Raw genomic sequence first — 19,211 nt, 5'->3', positions numbered from 1 at the left:
AACTAAATATAAAAACAACTCATTTTCAGTTATTATTTTGGTATACTCTCATCGTTTCCCTAATTCATGTATGTTGTTTTCCACAGGCAGTGTTTCTATGATTTAAAATTCAGGATCTGTAATCTGATCCTGAACCTGCCTTCTATTTTCTCACTGCCATGAAATTGTAAAGGTCCAGAGAAAGAACCACGAGTGACTTAGCTTAAAGTAACAGGTGATAACCAAAGTAGTAATGGGGGAACACAACAGCCAACTTTATTGGATTTAACCTGTGACCTATGCAATTTCCTAAATCCAGGGTAGGAATTATATGGCATTTATAATGGTACATGGAAGACACTCTTCAGTATTGCTACCATTGATTAGTGATTTCCACTCATCACATTACATAAAGAAAAATTTGAAAGCATATGTGGAAATCCTACCAGAAGCCTAACAAAAAAATCAAATTTCTTCACAAAATCGTTGTTACAATTTTAGAACTGAAAGAGGCCAAATGATCATGAGCATAGGCTTCTATTCTAGAGCTAAGACTCCTGAGGAAAACAAAGGCTCAAAGATCTGCCTATAATCACAGAGCCAGTGAATCCTTGAGTCCCAGACTAGTAAACTTCTCACCATACCTGGTAATAAGACACTCCTTCCTGAGCATTTCTACACTCTGCTGTGTCCTAGTGTCTTTCAGCCTCCCAATAGTGTCTTGCTTCTGGTACATTCCCAATTAACATTTGATACCAGGGAAGTCTTCATGGATTTTATGCATATGAGAAAGTGAGCATTGGGCCTTTAAGAGTTGGTTGGGAATTGGTTAGGTAAAGAAGGGATACAGGGCATACCAGGCAGAGTCAAAGACTTGAGAGAGGACAAAACAGGGTGTAGGGTAGTAATGGACAGTGAGGAGACCAGCCTGATTGGATTGAAGGGTGTGTAGCTAGAAGTAGAATGAGCTCCTACTCATTCCTCAGGTTGTCTCACATACAACCTCATCAGATAGTAATGCCTATCTGATAGAATTAAGCAAGGCTCTCCTCAATGATCCTGTTGTATTTGGTATGTGAGTGGGGGCAATCAGCACATTATATAGTGAGTACTTATTTATGTTTGCAGCCTGAGGGCAGGGATGATACATTAGACGTCTGTGTGCTGACAGTACCTTATCTGGTACTTGAATGAGGCAAGTACCTTGTGTATAGTCCCTGTAATTACTATTTTTTTTTTTTACACCTGATCCACTCTACTTACTAACATTTCCTACAAAATCCCCTTAGACATTTGTTTTTTCAACTCCTACTTTAGAAAATAAAATTGAATTCTTTGAGTCAGCCTGTGAGCCCCTTCATGAACTGACTTTTATCGTCTATTTCCTCCAGTTTAGTTAATTAGTTAATCAACTAGCCAGCTATTTATTGAGTACCTATCACATGCAATGAATCTCACCGTCTAGCCATATCAATTATTCCCCATTCTGAGCTCTTCATTTTCTCTCTTGCTAGCATTTGTTGTTGCTTTTGCCTAGGAATTATCCTACTTTTCTCATCGCATTTCTGAGTCCCTGCTCTAGGTGACCTCCATTCCAAAAGCTTGTCTTAATTCCTCTCCATCATGTCCTTGTAGTTCCCCTGCAAACTTCTGCTGTAGCCATACTCCTATTGGATGTGGTTGTCCTTGTGTGTCTGCCTGACTAGAACATGTGCTTCATGAGCCAGAGGCCACGTCCTTTTCTTCTTCTTCACTGATTGGCAGAAACTCTGGCATATGTGGGGCCAGACTGAATGAATAAATAAATGAAAAGATGTCAGTAAGGTTTTCTTGTTGGATCAGCTTGGTGATTTAATGCAAACAAACAAATGCATACATATTCTCAGTGGCATTTGGTTTCAAAGAAATAATACTTGCTCTCTGAAACAAAGGGAAACAGCTCTGATTCAAGAGAAAGGGTTCCTTCATTTGTTCAGAGTAATTTGTAAACTGCTGGACTAGATAGATGATTTCTAAGGTCCACTTAAGATCTAATGTTTTATAAATGCATGTGTTTCATTTGAGACCTGCATAGATAACTGAATGAATATCACAGCCTTCTTAGCAATGCTAAGATCTATAAAAGGCATTAAGCTGAGCAAAAATCAAATGGAGAAAAAAAAGCTAAACTCCTGAAGTTAAACAGACCAATGAATTAATGTTATTATACATTTAAGTCTTTATCTCAATTAAATTTGAGATATGCTCCAACTCCTGGTACGAACATGGGAAAGAATTCCGTTTTCTGAGGTCTCAGGGCCAGATCTCAACATCCCAGCTTATAAGAGATCCTTCTAAAAAAGATTAAAAAATTTTCAAGGAAAAAGCAAAAAGCCTTGGAAGAAGTAGCAAGTCTCTAATACATTAGCACCAAGATTCCTGCTCATGTTGTAGGTGAACTTCATACCCCTTTATGGAACACTTAAGTCATCTAGGTTACCTCTGGTCTTTTGTTTGGATTATTTCCAATTTTTTTTTCATCTGTAATGTGCACCAATAATAGTTTTTCCTCAGAGGGTTGTTGTGAAAAATAAAAAGTTATAATGCTTCTTAAGTGCTTAGTACAGTGCCTGGTAAAATGAACAATAGCTATCATTATTTCTTGAGTCAACTAGATAGCTTAAAAATAGACAATATTAATAATAATGTATATAGGGCAGCCCGGGTGGCTCAGTGGTTTAAGCGATGCCTTCAGCCCAGGGCCTGATCCTGGAGACCCAAGATCGAGTCCCACATCGGGCTGCCTGCATGGAGCCTGCTTCTCCCTCTGCTCTGCCTGTGTTTCTGCCTCTCTCTCTCTCTCTCTCTGTCTTTCATGAAAAAAAAAATTTTTTTAATAATAATGTATATAGATATTTGCTGAATGAATAGCCATTAACTATGGCCAGAGAACTGCACTATTGATTTTATGTGCATTAATTTATTAAATCTTCACAATAATCTCATGAAACAGTTGCTGTTATTATAATTGATACTTTACAGATTGCATCTCTGAGAGACTGACTAGCTTGTCTTTTTTATTTTATTTATTTATTTTTTATTTTTTTAAATTTTTTATTTTATTTTATTTATTTATGAGAGGCACACAGTGAGAGAGAGAGAGGCAGAGACACAGGCAGAGGGAGAAGCAGGCTCCATGCACCGGGAGGCCGACGTGGGATTCGATCCTGGGTCTCCAGGATTGCGCCCTGGGCCAAAGGCAGGCGCCAAACCGCTGTGCCACCCAGGGATCCCCTAGCTTGTCTTTTTTATATGGAAAGTTATTCTCTGAGAGGTTATCTTGGTTAGCAAAGTTGGAACTCAAGTTCAGTTCTGTCTGTTTCCAAAGCCTGTGTTGAGATATTTACTATACCATACATTCTTTGTCATTGTGGCAGGCAGAGCCTAGACCCTCAAAGAGCCATATTTGGCAAGACATTGGTTGAAAACAAGGTCTTTGAGTTTAGTTTCAGAAAAGTTCTTCATCCCATTTAACACTATAGTATTTAGCTTAAATTCTTAAATTCTTTTTTCTTTCTCTTTGTCCATAACCTAGTTCTGGTATAATTTATGTGTCCTAGATTCAGCCCCTAAAATAATTGATCTTGATAAATTGATGTTGTTCTGTGCATGTTCAGGCCTTGGCTTCTCTGTTGTCATTCTGATTTGCTCTCTGGTATTGATTCTGGTGTTTCACTTCTTTCATCTTTCTTGTTGAAAGATTAGGTAAACCAGAGGGATTGGGAAGGAGTTAACCAGATGAAGTATGTGTCTGGGAGGAAGTGGAAAGTGTCGTTGGGAAAAGGAGAGCCCCAGGCAGAAAAGATGTAGAGGATTTTATGTAGATACTGCTTAATAGTGAGAGACGGAATTGTTTGACTTGAAATAAAGACTTACAGACATACAGTTTTAATTTTTATGTGGTGTCAAGTAGCCTCAACTCTGTGAGGAGTCACATACTCATACTCATTCAACAAATATTTGTTGAGTGTCTACCATATGTGCCAATTATTGTCCTAAGGCTATAGGAATTTATCAGTAACAATATATGCAAAGCCACTCTTCTCCTGGAGTTCACATTCTGCTGAATGTTGATGTGGGGACAGGCAATAAACATAACAAGAAATGTTTTAAGAATTTAGCTAGATTTATATCCTTTGAAGAAAATAAAGTAGAATAATATCATCAGAGTCATTGGGCCAGGGGGAAGTGCAGCAATTATACATTGAGGCATCAAATCAGACTTCTCTGAGAATGTGTCTTGAGTGCCAAGATTGGAATGTCTAGAAGAAAACAACCTTGAAAAAATCGAGTGGTAGAGGACTCCAGAAAACCTGCCTCACAAGTTCAGTAGGAGGAAAAAGGAAACTTTTTAGCAAAAGTGCTCCTTTTTCCTTCTTCTAAGAGCTCCAATTCCAGGAAATAAGATGTCAGATGTTTCTGTAATCACATGTGTGATCCACATGTCTCTCAGACATTAGATTTTAACATTAATGACCAAATCTTGCTCATTTCAAACTCCCTTTTAATTTTAGGTAATTCTAGTCTCTTGTAAATTTTCCCTTTCCTACATATCCTTAGAGTCCTCAAGGGATATCTTCTATGCTCCAGGGAATCTGTTCTGATCATTGTTCCCTGTCACCATCGCTAGATGAGTTGCTGTCACTGCTTTTGCCACTGGCTGAGTCATGCTTGCCTTGACAGCTCTACACCATCCTTTCCACTAACAGAGATTAATTCCGTGTCTCTTGAGTCAAATTCTTTATACCACAAATGCAGACTGGAGGCCTTCCAGTAATGGTGTCTGCCTCTGCTGGACTGGGGACCCACAGTGCAGCAGTGTGCTGGCAATTAAAATGGGGAACTTTTCTTTCACTTTTGCTTGTATCTTGAAGTGTTACAGAGTTTGGTGGGCAGGTCTTTTTGGTTTTGTTCATGAAGTTTCTTTTACCCAAAGACAGCCACTGTGGTGGCTCAGTTGGCAGAAGCTCCTATAATAGTTCTGTCTTCAGTGGACCTCAGAGGTTGCCAACTATCTGAATCTTTCTGTGTCTAGGGAATTCCTGCTTTATTTTTATTTTTATTTTTTTTAAATTTTTATTTATTTATGATAGTCACAGAGAGATAGAGAGAGAGGCAGAGACACAGGCAGAGGGAGAAGCAGGCTCCATGCACCCGGAGCCCGACGTGGGATTCGATCCCGGGTCTCCAGGATCGCGCCCTGGGCCAAAGGCAGGCGCCAAACCGCTGCGCCACCCAGGGATCCCGGAATTCCTGCTTTATGTATCTAGGTGAGAGTTCAGAGCACACTTCCCACTCAAAAATTCTAAATTGCTAGCAAGTCTGCTTTTTCAGCCTCCCTTGCAGCTAGAGTATAGATGTATGCTCTAGGCATTACTAATTCTATGCATCCTTTCCCCCACCTTCCATGTTGGTGGTTCAAGGTACAGGGTCTAATGCTCAATTGTTGCACCTTCCTCACAAGATTAGTTTTATGCTTTGGTTTTAGACATTTTTCTTAGCAGCATTGTCCCCAAGCTTCCCAGATATTCTGTGAGCTGTCAGTTTCTCTCTAAAATTTCTTTATTCTTATATTGGAGGCAGCCACTTTTGGCTGCTTGCCCACAGAGGCAAGTGAAGAGAAGGGACAAAAGAAAGGCCAACAAGAAGGAAAGACTTAATTCCTGTGCTTAAAAGAAATATTTACTTTTCAGTTGAATATGAATAAGGAAGCACAGAGCCCTGAGTGCCATCTTCAGTCATTTTGCAATTGCAAGGCGGGGGGGATCAGTTTGGGATGAAGCCAATATGAGAATGGCAGAGTAAAGAAGGGGAAAGCATCTTGACGATATCCCTGAACCTTTAATTTTACTTTACCTAGAGTCTGTTTTACTTCTGATCTTGAAATTATCTGAGATAATACATTTCCTTATTGATAAGCAAGCTTAAGTTGAAATTTGTCATTGTTACTACCTTCACTAACAATAAATACAAATAATAATGCCTAAACTTTATTGAGAACTGAAATGTTCTCTTTTGTTGCAGGTACCTTTCATTCACTCAGCTAATATTCACTGAGCACTTACATGTTAACTCATTTAACTGCTGTATCACACTGTATTCAAAATGTTTACATATTTGTCTCCATATATCATTCATTCAGCCTACTTTTCGTGAATACCTTGTGTGTATGAAGCATAATTCCAAATGCTGGCCATTTAGAAATAAATACTTTATACTTCTTGAATTTGGTCAGCAGTTTAGTGGAGTAAGCATTTAAATCAATAAATATTACCATGCTCTTTTTATTTATTTATTTTATTAACATGTTCTTGATGCTAGGGTGGACTTCTTCTTTTTTTTTTTTTAAATTAATTTTTATTGGTGTTCAATTTACCAACATACAGAAAAACACCCAGTGCTCATCCCATCAAGTGTCCACCTCAGTGCCCGTCACCCATTCCCCTCCAACACCTGCCCTCCTCCCCTTCCACCACCCCTAGTTCGTTTCCCCGAGTTAGGAGTCTTTATGTTCTGTCTCCCTTCCTGATATTTCCCAACATTTCTTTTCCCTTCCCTTATATTCCCTTTCACTATTATTCATATTCCCCAAATGAATGAGAACATACACTGTTTGTCCTTCTCCAATTGACTTATTTCACTCAGCATAATACCCTCCAGTTCCATCCACGTTGAAGCAAATGGTGGGTATTTGTCGTTTCTAATTGCTGAGTAATATTCCATTGTATACATAAACCACATCTTCTTTATCCATTCATCTTTCGATGGACACCGAGGCTCCTTCCACAGTTTGGCTATTGTGGCCATTGCTGATAGAAACATCGGGGTGCAGGTGTCCCGACGTTTCATTGCATCTGAATCTTTGGGGTAAATCCCCAACAGTGCAATTGCTGGGTCGTAGGGCAGGTCTATTTTTAACTCTTTGAGGAACCTCCACACAGTTTTCCAGAGTGGCTGCACCAGGTCACATTCCCACCAACAGTGTAAGAGGGTTCCCTTTTCTCCGCATCCTCTCCAACATTTGTTGTTTCCTGCCTTGTTAATTTTCCCCATTCTCACTGGTGTGAGGTGGTATCTCATTGTGGTTTTGATTTGTATTTCCCTGATGGCAAGTGATGCAGAGCATTTTCTCATGTGCATGTTGGCCATGTCCATGTCTTCCTCTGTGAGATTTCTCTTCATGTCTTTTGCCCATTTCATGATTGGATTGTTTGTTTCTTTGGTGTTGAGTTTAATAAGTTCTTTATAGATTTTGGAAACTAGCCCTTTATCTGATATGTCATTTGCAAATATCTTCTCCCATTCTGTAGGTTGTCTTTTAGTTTTGTTGACTGTATCCTTTGCTGTGCAAAAGCTTCTTATCTTGATGAAGTCCCAATAGTTCATTTTTGCTTTTGTTTCTTTTGCCTTTGTGGATGTATCTTGCAAGAAGTTACTGTGGCCAAGTTCAAAAAGGGTGTTGCCTGTGTTCTCCTCTAGGATTTTGATGGAATCTTGTCTCACATTTAGATCTCTCATCCATTTTGAGTTTATCTTTGTGTATGGTGAAAGAGAGTGGTCCAGTTTCATTCTTCTGCATGTGAATGTCCAATTTTCCCAGCACCATTTATTGAAGACACTGTCTTTCTTCCAATGGATAGTCTTTCCTCCTTTATCGAATATTAGATGACCGTACATTTCAGGGTCCACTTCTGGGTTCTCTATTCTGTTCCATTGATCTATGTGTCTGTTTTTGTGCCAGTACCACACTGTCTTGATGACCACAGCTTTGTAGTACAACCTGAAATCTGGCATTGTGATGCCCCCAGCTATGGTTTTCTTTTTTAAAATTCCCCTGGCTATTCGGGGTCTTTTCTGATTCCACACAAATCTTAAAATAATTTGTTCTAACTCTCTGAAGAAAGTCCATGGTATTTTTTTTTTTTTATTTACTTATGATAGTCATAGAGAGAGAGATAGAGAGGCAGAGACATAGGCAGAGGGAGAAGCAGGCTCCATGCACCGGTAGCCCGACGTGGGATTCGATCCTGGGTCTCCAGGATCGCGCCCTGGGCCAAAGGCAGGCGCTAAACCGCTGCGCCACCCAGGGATCCCAGTCCATGGTATTTTGATAGGGATTGCATTAAACGTATAAATTGCCCTGGGTAACATTGACATTTTTACAATATTAATTCTGCCAATCCATGAGCATGGAATATTTTTCCATCTCTTTGTGTCTTCCTCAATTTCTTTCAGAAGTGTTCTATAGTTTTTAGGGTATAGATCTTTTACCTCTTTGGTTAGGTTTATTCCTAGGTATCTTAGCTTTTGGGTGCAATTGTAAATGGGATTGACTCCTTAATTTCTCTTTCTTCAGTCTCATTGTTAGTGTATAGAAATGCCATTGATTTCTGGGCATTGATTTTGTATCCTGCCACGCTACCAAATTGCTGTATGAGTTCTAGCAATCTTGGGGTGGAGGCTTTTGGGTTTTCTATGTAGAGTATCATGTCATCGGCGAAGAGGGAGAGTTTGACTTCTTCTTTGCCAATTTGAATGCCTTTAATGTCTTTTTGTTGTCTGATTGCTGAGGCGAGGACTTCCAGAACTATGTTGAACAGCAGTGGTGAGAGTGGACATCCCTGTCTTGTTCCTGATCTTAGGGGAAAGGCTCCCAGTGCTTCCCCATTGAGAATGATATTTGCTGTGGGCTTTTCGTAGATGGCTTTTAAGATGTCGAGGAAAGTTCCCTCTATCCCAACACTCTGAAGGGTTTTGATCAGGAATGGATGCTGTATTTTGTCAAATGCTTTCTCTGCATCTAATGAGAGTATCATATGGTTCTTGGTTTTTCTCTTGCTGATATGATGAATCACATTGATGGTTTTACGAGTGTTGAACCAGCCTTGTGTCCCGGGGATCAATCCTACTTGGTCATGGTGAATAATTTTCTTAATGTGTTGTTGGATCCTATTGGCTAGTATCTTGTTGAGAATTTTTGCATCCATGTTCATCAGGGATATTGGTCTGTAATTCTCCTTTTTGGTGGGGTCTTTGTCTGGTTTCGGAATTAAGGTGATGCTGGCCTCATAGAACGAATTTGGAAGTACTCCATCTCTTTCTATCTTTCCAAACAGCTTTAGTAGAATAGGTATGATTTCTTCTTTAAACGTTTGATAGAATTCCCCTGGGAAGCCATCTGGCCCTGGACTCTTGTGTCTTGGGAGGTTTTTGATGACTGCTTCAATTTCTTCCCTGGTTATTGGCCTGTTCAGGTTTTCTATTTCTTCCTGCTCCAGTTTTGGTAGTTTGTGGCTTTCCAGGAATGCATCCATTTCTTCTAGATTTCCTAATTTATTGGCGTACAGCTGTTCATAATATGTTTTTAAAATCGTTTGTATTTCCTTGGTGTTGGTAGTGATCTCTCCTTTCTCATTCATGATTTTATTAATTTGAGTCTTCTCTCTCTTCTTTTTAATAAGGCTAGCTAATGGTTTATCTATCTTATTAACTCTTTCAAAGAACCAACTCCTGGTTCTGTTGATCTGTTCCACAGTTCTTTTGGTCTCGATATCGTTGAGTTCTGCTCGAATTTTAATTAACTCTCTTCTTCTGCTGGGGGTGGGGTCTATTTGTTGCTTTTTCTCTAGTTCCTTTATGTGTAAGGTGAGCTTTTGAATTTGAGATCTTTCCAGTTTTTGAATGGATGCTTGTATTGCGATGTATTTCCCCCTCAGGACTGCTTTTGCTGCATCCCAAAGATTTTGAACGGTTGTATCTTCATTCTCATTAGTTTCCATGAATCTTTTTAATTCTTCCTTAATTTCCTGGTTGACCTTTTCATCTTTTAGCAGGATGGTCCTTAACCTCCACGTGTTTGTGGTCCTTCCATACTTCTTGTTGTGATTAAGTTCTAATTTCAAGGCATTATGGTCTGAGAATATACAGGGGACTATCCCGATCTTTTGGTATCGGTTCAGACCCGATTTGTGACCCAGTATGTGGTCTATTCTGGAGAAAGTTCCATGTGCACTTGAGAAGAATGTGTATTCAGTTGAGTTTGGATGTAAAGTTCTGTAAATATCTGTGAAATCCATCTGGTCGAGTGTATCATTTAAAGCTCTTGTTTCTTTGGAGATGTTGTGCTTGGAAGACCTATCCAGGGTAGAAAGAGCTAGATTGAAGTCACCAAGTATAAGTGTATTATTATCAAGGTATTTCTTGAGTTTGGTTATTAATTGGTTTAAATATTTGGCAGCTCCCACATTCGGGGCATATATATTGAGGATTGTTAAGTCCTCTTGTTGGATAGATCCTTTGAGTATGAGATAGTGTCCCTCTTCATCTCTCACTATAGTCTTTGGGGTAAATTTTAACTTATCTGATATAAGGATGGCAACCCCTGCTTTCTTTTGAGGACCATTTGAGTGGTAAATGGTTCTCTAACCTTTTATTTTCAGGTTGTAGGTGTCCTTCTGTCTAAAATGAGTCTCTTGTAGACAGCAAATAGATGGGTCCTGCTTTTTTATCCAGTCTGAAACCCTGCGCCTTTTGATGGGGTCATTAAGCCCATTCACGTTCAGAGTTACTATTGATAGATATGAGTTTAGTGTCATCATATCTATTCATACCTTGTTTTTGTGGATTGTTCCACTGAACTTCTTCTTAAAGGGGAATTTTAAGAGTCCCCCTTAAAATTTCTTGCAGAGCTGGTTTGGAGGTTACATACTCTTTCAGTTCCTGCCTGTCTTGGAAGCTCTTTATCTCTCCTTCCATTTTGAATGAAAGCCTTCCTGGGTAAAGTATTCTTGGTTGCATGTTCTTCTCATTTAGGACCCTGAATATATCCTGCCAGCCCTTTCTGGCCTGCCAGGTCTCTGTGGAGAGGTCTGCTGTTACCCTAATATTCCTCCCCATAAAAGTCAGGGACTTTTTTTCTCTTGCTGCTTTAAGGATCTTCTCCTTATCTTTGGAATTTGTAAGCTTCACTATTAAATGTCGAGGTGTTGAACGGTTTTTGTTGATTTTAGGGGGGGATCTCTCTATTTCCTGGATCTGAATGCCTGTTTCCCTTCCCAGGTTAGGAAAGTTTTCAGCTAGGATTTGTTCAAATACATATTCTGGCCCTCTGGCCCTTTTGGCGCCCTCAGGAACCCCAATTAAATGTAGGTTTTTCTTCCTCAGGCTGTCATTTATTTCCCTTAATCTATCCTCATGATCTTTTAATTGCTTCTCTCTTTTTTCCTCAGTTTCCCTCTTTGCCATCAACTTGTCTTCTATGTCACTCACTCGTTCTTCCACCTCGTTAACCCTCGTCATTAGGACTTCTAGCTTGGATTGCATCTCATTTAATTGATTTTTAATTTCTGCCTGATTGGATCTAAATTCTGCAGTCATGAAGTCTCTTGAGTCCTTTATGGTTTTTTCTAGAGCCACCAGTAGCTGTAAAATAGTGCTTCTGAATTGGCTTTCTGACATTGAATTGTAATCCATATTTTGTAACTCTGTGGGAGAGAGGGCTGTTTCTGATTCTTTTTTTTGAGGTGAGGTTTTCCTTCTAGTCATTTTGCTCAGTGCAGAGTGGCCAAAACAAGTTGTATTGGGAAAAGGAGAAAAAGAGAAGGAAAGAAAAGAGAAAAAGAAAAAAGAGAAAGAAGAAAAAAAGGAAAAAGAGAAGAAAAAGAAAGAAAAAGGAGAAAAAAGAAAAAAAGGGGGGGTGGGGGAAGCAATCAGAAATCAAGAAGAAAGAGAGAGAAAAAAAAGCACAAAACAAAACAAACAAAAAAACAAAACAAATCAAAAACAAAAACAAAAAAACACGGGGGAGTATCTTCCGATTCTGTATAATTTAAGTCCCTTGACTTCCCTTGGAACTGGTCGGTCTCGCTGGTCTTCTGGGGGAGGGGCCTGCTGTGCTGATTCTCAGGTGTTAGCACTTGGGGGAGCTGCTCTGCCCCTGCCTGGTGCAGGGCTCAGTGGGGTTGTTCACCCCGTGAGGCCCCGGGAGGAAGCCACAGTGGCGGGGGCAGCTCTGGGACCCTGGAGTCAGCCCCCGCAGTAGCTCCGGGGCTCTCCGGCTGCAGGGCCTGGGGGCTCCGGGGCGGGGCCGCTGATCTGCTCAGCCCCGGGCAGGAGCGTCCTTGCTGTCCTGGGCCCTCCCGGCCTCTGCCTGTCCCGGGGGGAGACCGGATCCTGGGCTGTGTCCCGGCGCCCTGTGCTCTGGGGCCTGCGCTGTTGGATTCGCGCCGCCGCCCGAGCCCCTCCGAGCTGTTCCCGGAGCCGCGCCGCCCTCTCCGCGGAGCTTCTTCCTCCGCCCGAGCCGCCGCCTGAGCTGCTCCCGGAGCCCCACAGCCCCCTCCGCGGAGCCGCCGCCCGAGCCCTTCCAAGCTGTTCCCGGAGCCGCGCCGCCCCCTCCGCGGAGCTTCTTCCTCTGCCCGAGCCGCCGCCGCCGCCGAGCTGCTCCCGGAGCCCCGCCGCCCCCTCCGCGGAGCCGCCGCCCGAGCCCCTCCGAGCTGCTCCGGGTCCCGCCGAGCGCTGCAGCCCTTAGGGAGCTCGGCGCATCTCCCGGGGCGCAGTTCCTCTGTTACTGTCCCAGGGAGCCCGAGGACATCCCCGCCTTTCTGGGGATCCTGCTCCAATTCCCCGGGAGGCCTTTCCGCGGGGAAGGTCGGTGCAGCTCCTGCTCCTCCGGGACGGGGCTCTCCTGTCCTGGGGACACTCGCCCCGGCCTCAGCCCGGCTCCTCGCGGGCCCCTCCCCCTCGGAGGCCTTTTGTTCCTTTATTTCTTTTTTCCCGTCTTCCTACCTTGATAGAAGCGCGAACTCTTCTCACTGCAGCGTTCCAGCTGGTCTCTCTTTAAATCTCAGGCCGAATTCGTAGATTTTCAGGATGATTGGATGGTTTTCTAGGTAATTTGTTGAGGACAAGTGACTTGGAGACCCTGCTCTTCCGCCATCTTGCCCCTCCCCCCTAGGGTGGACTTCTTAACAGGGTACCTGATTAGCATAAAGAAGAGAGAGCAATTTGAATTGGAATTGGGGATTAAGTGTCTAGTTCTGTGGTAGCCACTGTAGCATCATTTCAGATATTTATTGAGCGCTTATGGTTGCCATCCTCTGAACCAAGAGATACAGTGGTCAGATCAAAACAGAATTGTTATTGAAGTGCCTGGGTGCCTTGGTCTGTTCATTCAGCGTCCAACTCTTGGTTTTTGGCTCAGGTAATGATTTCAGGATCATGAGATCGAGCCCTGAGTCAGGATCCACTCTCTCTCTCTCTAAAATAAATAAATAAAATCCTAAAAAAAAGTATCAAAACAGAATTCTTTTTTTTTTTTTTTAATATTATTTATTTATGATAGTCATACAGAGAGAGAGAGGCAGACACAAGGCAGAGACATAGGCAGAGGGAGAAGCAGGCTCCATGCACCGCGAGCCCGATGTGGGATTCGATCCCGGGTCTCCAGGATCGCGCCCTGGGCCAAAGGCAGGCGCCAAACCGCTGCGCCACCCAGGGATCCCCAAAACAGAATTCTTATTGCCCTCATGGTGTTTACAGTATCATTGGGAGGAGAGGCCAAACAGGCAATTACAGTACAGTGGAGTAAGCACAATAATTGGCTAAGCTGGGGGGTGTTCACAATAAGGAAGGATGCTGAATTCATACAAAGATGGTGTGCAAAAACAAACAAACAAACTCAAAGAAGGTGTGCCAACCTAGGCTGTGGGGTAGGCAGTCAGTGTGGAGTTCTAGTGGGAAGTAACTTCTAAGTTCAGATCTGAAGGATGATTAAAAGTTAGACAGGTGAAGGGAATGAGGGCAAGAAGTATGTGTGTGAGGGGTGTTCCAGGCAGGACAGTATTTCCAAGGTCTGGAGGTGAAAAACACCATGACTGAGTCAAGTGTGTTAGGGGCAAAGTATTATGAGTATATGAATATGTACAATTTCTCATACATCCTTGACTTTAAGGTAGGGGGATCAATCTTGCTTATTAGGGTTTTTGCATAATCTAGTAACGTGCTGATTTTTTTAGAATTGAAGTATAATTAACACACATTGTTATATTAGTTGCAGCAATATAATGATTCAGCAATTCTGTATATTACTCAGTTCTCATCAAGATACATGTACTCTTTTTTTTTTAAAGATTTTTAAAAAATTTATTCATGAGAGACACAGAGAGATTGGCAGAGACATAGGCAGAGGGAGGAGTAGGAGCATAGCTCCCTGCAGGGGAGCCTGGTGTAGGACTTAATCCCAGGACCCCAGGATCACACCCTGAGTCGAAGGCAGATAGATGCTCAACCACTGAGCCACCCAGGGGTCCCAAGATACATGTACTCTTAATTCCCTTTATTTTACCCCTCCCTCACTCACCTGCCCTCTGGCAACCACTAGTTTGTTCTCTGTATTTAAGAGTCTGGGAGTTTTTTTTTTTTTAATAATAAATTTATTTTTTATTGGTGTTCAATTTGCCAACATACAGAATAACACCCAGTGCTCATCCCATCAACTGCCCCGCTCAGTGACCGTCACCCATTCACCCCCACCCCCCGCCCTCTTCCCCTTCCACCACCCCTAGTTCGTTTCCCAGAATTAGGAGTCTTTATGTTCTGTCTAGTCTGGGAGTTTTTTGTTTCTTTCTGTCTTTGTTTCTTAAATTCCATGTGTGAGTGAAATCATATGGCATTTGTCTTTCTCTGACTTATTTCACTTAGCATTATACCCTGTAGGTTCATTCATGTTGTTTCAAATGGCAAGATCTCATTCTTTTTCATAGCTGAGTAATATTCTATTGCATATATAACACATCTTCTTTATCCATTCATCTATGGATGGACACCTGAGTTATTTCTATATTTTGGCTATTGTAAATAATGTTGCAGTGAACATAATACATATATCTTTTTGAATTAGTGTTTTTGTATTCTTTGGGTAAATATCCACTAGTGGAATGGCTGGATCATATGGTAATACTATTTTTAATTTTTTGAGAAACTTCCTTTCTACAGCCGCTTTCTACAGTGGCTGCACTAGTTTGCATTCCCACCAGCAGTACACAAGGGTTCCTTTTTATTTACATCCTCACCAATACTTGTTATTTCTTGTGTTTTTGATTTTAGTTTTTGACAAGTGTAAGGGGATATCTCATTATAGTTGTGTGCGCTTTTTATTTTTGTCTTTTTAATAAGGAAAGCAACCAAAGGGAGCTGAGACTGCTTTCCCCAGGAAGTTCCATGTATGTTTCCCTTCTGAGGAAATGAGAGAAGTCTAGGAGCCTGAACCTTGACTCAGGGCTTGGCTGTTGGGATTGAGTAGTAGACTGGGGATCAGGGGTGGGTGGTACCTTATGGAAATGGGATAGAAATGGCAGATGGAGCTATCTAGCTATAAGACAGCTGTATGGAGAAAAAGAAAAAGAATTTGCTAGCTGTTCAGAATGGAAAACCTTCAGGGAAAGGATTATTGTATACAGGGAATTCTTCTGGTAGCTTTCTATGAAATTTTGTGTGAAACCCCTGTGTCACCTCTTTAAGAACTTTATAGTTAAGATCTATCATATCCTTTAAGCTTTTAGACACAGGCTTATGTTTCTATGGCTGTAATATGATGTAGAGACTGGACTCTATGGGGCCATGGGAATGTTCTGGATTTTAGAAGGAAATGTAAGAAGAGAAACAGAAAAAGTTCACAGAGCAAATACCACAAGTATAGGGTTGAGAAAGGCTCAGGTTGGAGGAGAGGTGGTGAAGGAATACCAGGTCACAAAGGGCCTTGAAAGTGAGGTTGAGGAACTTAGAAACTTAATGTCAAAAATGGAATATGGGAAGACAGGGAAAAGAAGCCAAGATCAAATATGCATTTCAGACAGATTACTGGGTCTTTGGTGTCTAGACGAAATAAGAGAGAGGCAATACTCAAGGCAGAGAGATGCTGAGGTATGTGGCAGTTCTTAGAGGGCAAGTATTATTGCTATGATTTTTCCAGATGCAGAAGCAGAGATCAGGGAGGTGGTTGGCAATAAGCAGAGAGGTTTGGGACTGTGGACAACCTGACTCCAGAATCCGTGTTTTTTTTTTTTTTTTTTTTAAATAGATCATGCTATCCCTGTCTACTGGTTTGTACTACTCCTTGAAGGAAGAAACTGGGTCTTTTGGTTACCTGTTCTGGTTTTCTGGTTTTCTATTGATGAATAATTAACCATGACATTTAGTGACTTAAAACAGTAATAAAATTTGTTTTGCTTTGCAGCTGTAATGGAGCAGGGCTGAGTAGAGACAACTCAGTCCTGTTCTACTCACTAACACCTAGGGTGGTTTGAAAGCTGGGAACTGGAATCACCTGTGGGCTCGTTCATATACATGTCTGCCAGTTGGTGCTCACTGTTGACTAGAACTGTAGTTGGGATTGTTGGCCAGAACGTATGACTTGGCTTTTACCTGAGTCCTGTTTCTTGATTCTTTACAATGTGGTGACTGGGTTCCAAGGGTGAGCATCCTAAGAGAGAACCACAATGAAGTTGCATCACTTTTTTTTAACTTTGGAAGTCGTTGCATTCTGTTTGTTCAAAATGCCTTAGTAAGGAAAGAACTCTTCTAACTTTTACTTATATTGAGTTATTTGATCCTCCTAACAACCTTATATTATTATACCCATTTCACATATGAAAAAACCTAGTCACAATGAGTTAAGTATTTTACCCAATATAATACAGATAGTAAGGAATGGAATCACCATTGGAACCAAGACAATTTGGCTCCACAGTCTGTGTTCTTAACCACTTTGCTGCATTGTCCATTGCAGTGACTAGACTATAGTCTGGACTAATGATGAATGTTTTGTATTTCGTCAAATGATGAATGTTTTGTATTTTGGGCTTCCTTCAAATGCTAGTAAGATATTTATTTTTTATTTCATTTTTTAAAATTTATTAATTTTTAAAAAAGTAATCTCTAAACCCAATATGGGGCTTGAACTCACAATTCCAAGATCAAGAGTCACATGCTCTTCCAACTGAGCCAAATAAAGATATTTCTTAGGTGAATGAGTTCATATCCACCCTGCATCTCACATTGAATGGGAGATGTACTCCTATACAAGTGGAAAAAGAGCTCTCCTGGATTTCCAAATAAGTGATGAAAGAGCCTATTCAAGGTGCCTTCTGTTTAGGAGATGCCTTAGGTACCACATTTTTTTCATATATATATATTTTTTATTGGAGTTCGATTTGCCAACATATAGTGTAACACCCATTGCTCATCCTGTCAGGTGTCCCCCTCAGTGCCCATCACCCAGTCACCCCAACCCCCCGCCCACCTCCCTTTCCACTACCCCTTGTTCGTTTCCCAGAATTAGGTATCTCTCATGTTCTGTCTCCCTCTCTGATTTTTCCCACTCATTTTCTCTCCTTTCCTCTTTAATCCCTTTCACTATTTTTTATATTCCCCATATGGGTGAAACCATATAATGATTGTCTTTCTCCAATTGTTGACTTACTTCACTCAGCATAATACCCTCCAGTTCCATCCACGTTGAAGCAAATGGTGGGTATTCGTCCTTTCTAATGGCTGAGGAATATTCCATTGTATATATAGACCACATCTTCTTTACCCATTCATCTTTTGGTGGACACTGAGGCTACTTCCACAGTTTGGCTATTGTGGACATTGCTGCTGTAAACATGGGGGTGCAGGTGTTCTGGCATTTCACTGCATCTGTATCTTTGGGGTAAATCCCCAGCAGTGCAATTGCTGGGTTGTAGAGCAGTTCTATTTTTAACTCTTTGAGGAACCTCCACACAGTTCTCCAGAGTGGCTGCACCAGGTCACACTCCCACCAACAGTGTAAGAGGGTTCCCTTTTCTCTGCATCCTCTCCAACATTTGTTGTTTCTTTCCTTGTTAATTTTCCCCATTCTCACTGGTGTGAGGTGGTATCTCATTGTGGTTTTGATTTGTATTTCCCTGATGGCAAGTGATGCAGAGCATTTTCTCATGTGCATGTTGGCCATGTCTATGTCTTCCTCTGTGAGATTTCTCTTCATGTCTTTTTCCCATTTCATGATTGGATTGTTTGTTTCTTGGGTGTTGAGTTTAATAAGTTCTTTACAGATCTTGGATACTAGCCCTTTATCTGATAGGCCATTTGCAAATGTCTTCTCCCTTTCTGTAGGTTGTCTTTTAGTTTTGTTGACTCTTTTGCTGTGCAGAAGCTTCTTATCTTGATGAAATCCCAATAGTTCATTTTTGCTTTTATTTCCCTTGCCTTCATAGATGTATCTTGCAAGAAGTTGCTGTAGCCAAGTTCATAAAGGGTGTTTCCTGTGTTCTCCTTTAGGATTTTGATGGATTCTTGTCTCACATTTAGATCTTTCATCCATTTTGAGTTTATCTTTGTGTATGGTGTAAGAGAATGGTCCGGTTTCATTCTTTTGCACGTGGCTGTCCAATTTTCCCAGCACCATATATTGAAGGTACTGTCCTTTTTCCAGTGGATAATCTTTCCTGCTTTGTCGAATATTAGTTGACCATAAAGTTCAGGGTCCACTTCTGGATTCTCTATTCTGTTCCATTGATCTATATGTCTGTTTTCCTGCCAGTACCACACTGTCTTGATGATTACAGCTTTGTAGTACAACCTGAAATCCAGCATTGTGATGCTCCCGGCTCTGGTTTCCTTTTTCAATACTCCCCTGGCTATTTGGGGTCTTTTTGATTCCACACAAATCTCAAGATGATTTGTTCCAACCCTCTGAAGAAAGTCCATGGTATTTTGATAGGGACTGCACTGAGTGTGTAAATTGCCCTGGGTAGCATAGACATTTTCATAATATTAATTCTTCTAATCCATGAGCATAGAATATTTTTCCATCTCTTTGTGTCTTCCTCAATTTCTTTCAGAAGTGTTCTGTAGTTTTTAGGGTACAGATCCTTTACCTCTTTGGTTAGGTTTATTCCTAGGTATCTTATGCTTTTGGGTGCAATTGTAAATGGGGTCGACTCCTTAATTTCTCTTTCTTCAGTCTCATTGTTAGTACCACATTTTACTACAGCTACTTGGGAGCTGGAGTGTCTTCTATATAATTATGGTAACAGTCTCTTTTTCTCTTTCACACACACACACACATATACACTCACATACATCATCATGGAATGAATGTTTAGGTGTATATGCATTGTATCATGCCTAGATTTTTTCCCTCTTTTCCCCATACT

This window comes from Vulpes lagopus, chromosome 9 (genome assembly GCF_018345385.1).
Source record: "Vulpes lagopus strain Blue_001 chromosome 9, ASM1834538v1, whole genome shotgun sequence".
Taxonomy (NCBI): Eukaryota; Metazoa; Chordata; class Mammalia; order Carnivora; family Canidae; genus Vulpes; species Vulpes lagopus.
This window is presented reverse-complemented; position numbering follows the sequence as displayed.